Genomic DNA, 6,432 nt, shown 5'->3' with positions numbered 1-6,432 from the left:
TTGTGTAAAAATGGCTAGCTTGAATTTTTTTCACCAGATATCAAGCCCTTTTATTAACATTTTAGTATAATAAGGTATTTAAGCTATATTATTTGTAGTTTTTTTTTTTCAAGTTTTTGGCTTGTACTACTTTTTTCAATTTTCTCATAAACTCAGGTTAGTTTTTGATCACTCAGGCTGACTTTTTGCTTAAATAAGTATTAAAATTACAATAATATCTCTTTAAAATCATTGAGCACTTTAGTAGGCTTCAAAAAAATATACTCTGATAATTAAATTTAATACTAATTACATGCTGTGAATTATGCCTATATTTTTTAATTAAAACAGGGTTAATATGCGTCAGGCTAGATAAGTTTTTTAGAAATATATATTTTTTAATGTCGTTTGTTATTTTCAACGCTTGAAAATTTTTCATTTAAAAATTAGAAAATCAAGTTGTTTAATAAAAATATTAATAGTTAATTGTAATTTATATTAGGAAATAACACTTGTTTAGGTGTTGGTTGCTTTCCAGTTTACTAGTAGAAATTTGTTTCAATATCTGTGTGAACTCATTTTTTCACTTCTCTTTCAATGCAGTTTTGATTGGAGAGTCAATAAGTTTTTTTTTGTTCAATGTTCAAAAATATCATAAAAGTTAGTGAAAGAATTCAAATAAGAATGCAAAGTAATTGTTAAGGTAATAAATAGATAGCAAATTAAGAATAAAGTTTTAGGCGAAAATGGCAAAATATCTGCATTTACTGATTAATAAACCAAAAACTGTTTATCTAGTTTAGTTTAATTATTAGCAGGAACATAATTATAGGTTAAGGAGAAGAATTTATGGTTTGTGGGCGCAACCTTGCCATCCAAGCAGAAACGGCAGGCATTCGACTTATTTTTTAGATTTAAAATAGTTTGTGCAGGAAAACCAATATTTTTATAACAAAAGCTCTCTTGAAATGTGTTACTTTTGTACACATAAATACTTTTATTGTTTTTTATTTAAAATTTTGGGTTCAATGAATTAAAAGAAAATATTGTACTTATTTTCTAAAATTAAAATTTTAACAAGTCCGGCCTGCAAAAGGCTATTCTTACAAATCTGGCCCATCCACTAAATAGTTTTTTCATCCCTAGATTAATTAACGAATGAATAAAAAATAAATAAAATAACTTTGAAAAGTATTATAAAAATTAAATTTTTGAAAACTTTATACTAATCGAGTTTTGTTAAAGCAGAATCTGGATTTTAATATGATCTTTATTTATGATATTTGTATCTGATAAATGATTGAGATGATTGTAATCGATAGATCACTACTTTTATTGAGGTATCTGAAAAATCAAATTAAAGTTTAAGCCAATCATTTTAATTTCTTCTAAATCCCATCCGCTACCGATCAACTTCTGACCAATTTGTTTTTTCATACTTGTGTTATAATTTTTTTGATAATTTTCTATTTTAATGAATTACTAACTGATTAGAATTCGATTTAATCTACTTATGTAGGAGTTAGACAAGTTTTCACTTATAAAACATTTAGTATTAACTTTTAATAAAGCAATATAAAATTTAAAACTTATTATATATTCAGCATTTAAAAGATGGAATTTAGTTTACTAATATAAATAAATAACATATATATATCTATATTTATCAATTGTTATCTTATATTATCACTATATCATAATATCTATATATATGTGTGAAAAATTTGATTTATCAAGTAAAATAACTGAATTCTATATACATATATAAGTATAAATTGTTTTTCATCTTTTAGATCCTAAATTGTGCTGCAAAACTTTTATTTTTATATTGTTTTATGAAAAGTTAATACTAAAAGTTTAACATGTGTAAAAATTCTAGCATAAAAAAATATAATTAACATTGTAAATGTTCGAAACGCTAGATTTGTCCAAATAAAAGCGTATTGAAAATATATAATGGGCAGAAGTCTTTCTCAAATTTTTGCTAGTTTAAAAAAGTTTGTTGTTATCGATTTACAAATCTCATAAAGCCGAAGAGGTATAGACGCTATACTACAAAGTAAACATAAAATTTATATAGTATTTCTTAATCTTTTAAAATAGCTATTTTAAATAAATGCTAAAAGCTAGTATAAACAACGACGATAAAACTTGTGTTATTTAGTAGCAACTATATCATATAATTGCCTTGTGTTGGAAAAACTATTTATTTTAGAATTATTCTACTATTTTTTCAAAGCTGAGCCGTAATACCCAGAGCTTTATTAATTTTAAATAAAATAGAGTATTGTAAAAAAAAAAAATTTAATGCAGTTTAATGATTTCATTAGATTGAAATCTTTTTAAAAGGCAATAAAAAGCGTCAGGTTGATAAAGTTTGAAATACTCCTTACGTTGTTTTACTTTATTTCTACAACATTTAGTAATTTTTAATTTCAACTTTTTAAATTTCAACTCGAAAATATAGAGCAGCTCTGATAATTTGCCTTAATATTCTAACTCTGTGTTTTACTTAGCAGTGCAACAATTTAATATCTTTAATGTAATTTAAAACTGTAGAGTGTATATTTTATAGCAGAGTGATAGGTGCTTAACAAACCACCAGATAAATAATCAAATACTAAAATCAAAATGTTCAAAATATCTTTCATTAACTTTAAGTAGATCAACAGTTTTTCTTAAAGTTTATTAAGAATTAGAATAGCTTTGAAGTTTTTTAATTTTATTTTAAACCTAACGTTATTGTTATTGTTTGGTTTTTTTAAAATTTTTACTAAATTTATAATGTAAAGTTTCAAAATAAACTAGAATTCAATTCCAGTTCAAAAGCTTAAAAGTCGAATGCTGGAAGCAGTTTACCATTATTTATGTATATATAAAAAATCTTTAACTATTAAGTTTGAAACAAATTAGACACAGTAATCCACAGAGGAGATTGAAAACTAATAATTTATTATTTTAAAGAAATACGATTACAATTTTTTCTTTAAAATTATAAACTATCAATATATAAAAAAACTTAAAAAAAAGGGGTAGGACTTTTTATGGGTAGTTTTAAATATTGGGTACTTTAAATTGCAGCAATTTTGAAAAAAAAAGTACCCAATATTTTGATGTGTCATTATTTTTACTTTGGGTACTTTCAAAGCTTAAACTTTCGAAACAAAAGAAAATTGCTGTCTATGTCTATGATAAATTCACTTTGTTTATTTTTCCAAATATGAAAATAATTAAATCTGAAATAAAAAAATAAAATAATACTAAATATTTTCCTATGTTAACAAAATTATAGAAATATAATTTTCAACCTTGAAATTTTTTGTGTATGTTACAATTTTAAATTCAAACACAAGTTGAGCTATTGACTTTTAATTTTTTTCTTTTATAGTTTATTGATGACTTTAAGTTATCATATTTTATAAAAATTTCATTATTTTCCATGTAGAAGTAGTTTAAACACTACATATTTTTAGGTGATTTTTGTTTTAATTACAAGATTTTTTCAATTTTTTTAATTTCACAAATTCAAGGTTTTTCTAATTTTTGTTTAAACTGTCAAGTTCCTGGATTCCAGGTGTGTTGGCAACCCTGCTCAAATTTAAAGAAGTATTCCTTTAGATACTTATTAATAAAAAGAAAAAAAGATGACAATTAAAACCTATTTTAATTTCCTATTTTAATGTTACATATCAAAAATTTGTTTGGTATAAAAAATATGTATAAAGCTACTTCGAGTTTAGATTAAAATTTATAAAGTGACATCAACTTGTAATAAAGTGATCTACACCCTTTCTGTACCCAAGGTGGCTCCTAAAGTTTTTTTGAAATTTCTATCAATTTTTCTAAATTTAATAAATTTTTTTAAATGCTTATTTACTTTTTTAGAAAAAACAAGTGATCAGAATTTCAAGTCATTCTAGGATTTTACACAACATTCCAAGATTCCCATAAGCATCTAGGTTTGATGGCCACCCTGTTAACTTTATTTCAAACTAAAAAAAGGTAGCTTTTATTGAAGTACATAACTTATGTATAACTAGTTCAAATTTTTCTATGACTTAAGTTCATCAATAAACTATATAAGAAATTTTTTTAAAATCAATAGCTTAATTTGTGTTTGAATTTAAAATTGTAACTTACACAAAAAATACCAAGGTTGAAAATTATATTTCTATAATTTTGTTAACATAAGGAAATGTTTAGTATTATTCTATTGTTTTATTTCAGATTTAATTATTTTCATATTTAGAAAAAATAAAAAAGTGAATTTAACATAGGCCTAGACAGCAATTTTGTTTTGTTTACAAAGTTTAAGCTTCAAAAGTATCCAAAGTAATGTTACTGACGTCATCAAAATATTGGGTACTTTTTTTGCAAAACTGCTGCAATTAAAAGTACCCAATATTTAAAACTACCCATAAAAAGTCCTACCGAAAAAAAACTTATTGCTTAATGTTGTAGTTAAGCATTCAAAAGTTTATTATGACGTTTTGCCAAAATTAATATCCCGAACATATTTTGAAATGAAGAACATAAAAACAAACGGTTACTTGTGTTTTTATATTTGCATAAAATAACAATCAATTGAAATGAATATGTCTACTGGTCAAAAGTCCTTGGATTATTTGGATCAAATCATGAAACGAATGGACGAGACAATCGGCTCGTTCGGCGCATCTAAATTAATCCCTAAAGAGAAAGAAAACCGCCAAAAACTGATACTGAAGTTTTATCGAAAGAACTTCGAAGACCCAATCGAATTTGACTGCGCGAACGAAGAGGAACTCTTGAAAGAGTTCAAGAGAAGGTGCGAGTGGAAGGAGCGCTTTCTTTAGCTCTTCAAAACGTTGAAGTCACGGAAAACGTCGAAGAATAAAAAGTAGGGTCCAACGACATTGTTGTCACTCTGGACGACGTTTTGAGGCCATGGTCGAAGAAAGAGCTGACGAGACTGTGCAGTGTGATTACGAGTGCGATCCGGAGATCAAGACAAAAGAGAGCAGGTTAATTTCGGATGCGGAAATTTTCAGGCCATGCGCGAGCGCCACGCAAAAGAAGCGGGTCTTTAAGTTTTCGAAACCCAAGGAAGCAGGGAACAATAATTTAGTGCAAAAGTTTTGTCAAAACCTCCGATTGTTGCAAAGCAAAACACTTGCGGTTTCGACAGGAGAATAAAGAGTCTTCGGGAATTTGTCACCATTATTAGTGATTTTAGTAACTTAAACATCAACAAAACTTGCAACAATTTGAACGCTTTTACTGCAGTGAAAAGAAAGCTGGCTTAAAAACACTTTCAGTTGTTGTCCAGCAAACAAAGTTTCGAGCAAGATGACCAGGAAAGGGCTTACAAAGAACGTCGTTTTGTCATAGAACAGCACAAACTGAACAAGCAGATGATGAAGTATACAAGCAATATAATTTTAAGCCAGCCAGATTTATATTGCCGGGCGAAAACAAGCCCCAACTGTTCAACCCACATAAACGAAAGTTCGAAAGGGCTGATCAAAAGTGTGTTGTTGAAAATAAGCTCAATAGTCAGCCAAGTGTCAAACAACTTTCTTCAAAACCGATCGACTCAAGATACGAGAAGAGCATTAAAAGGTTCATGGACAAAACGAGTTTTATCACAGACCAGAAATCATCTTCAAAACTGATCGAATTCTCGCAAGCGAAGGTTTGAGTCTAAGATCCTGTTCAGAAAAAAAAAGTTAGTAAAATCAAGTTTTTAAATATTTATTGAGTTAAAAAATGAAATAACATAGCTTCTTAAAGTTTTTATTTGAGTTAAGGTCATAGGGAGGAAGCCATGTCTTTTACAAGTTGATCTTATTTTATAGTAGGGCTGGGCAAATTTTTTCAATCAACGGGCCGGATCCTGAAAATTTAATCTTTTGAGGGCCGAAGCATGTCAAACTAGTGATTAACCGGAGACAGCCGAATAACGACTTCATCGATCCGAATCCGACTGGATACTAATTTTAAGTCGAGATCCGTATACGGTCGAATTCTAATTTAAATAAAAGTTTTGGATCTGACCGGAATTTAACTTTATGGATACAGTTGATCGCTTTTTTGAATCCTTCAAATTCACAAAATTTCTTAAGTCTGAGAACTTTAGATGTAGATTGAGACATGTCAGATGTTTGAATAATATCTACAAAATAAAATTTATATAGTAATTGACAAAGGTACGTATGTAAAAAATCGTACTTAAAAAAACACTTTGCTTGGGGTAATTTATATTCCAACTAAATTAGAGCAACACAAAGTATAAGGACAAAATGGTGTAATAACTAGAACACATTAATTTATAAAGTAAATTTTTAGCATTTTTTTAAAGTTAGATTTTTACAGTTTTGTTTTGTAAAAATATGATTCAAAGTTTTTTTTTTAGTTTTGTGATATTACCATTTGTGGGAATGTCACTTCGCTCGCGGGCCGGTCATTTTCATT

This window comes from Thalia democratica, chromosome 7 (genome assembly GCF_965202585.1).
Source record: "Thalia democratica chromosome 7, ktThaDemo2.hap1.1, whole genome shotgun sequence".
Classification (NCBI taxonomy): domain Eukaryota; kingdom Metazoa; phylum Chordata; class Thaliacea; order Salpida; family Salpidae; genus Thalia; species Thalia democratica.
Note: the sequence above shows the minus strand (reverse complement) of the source record.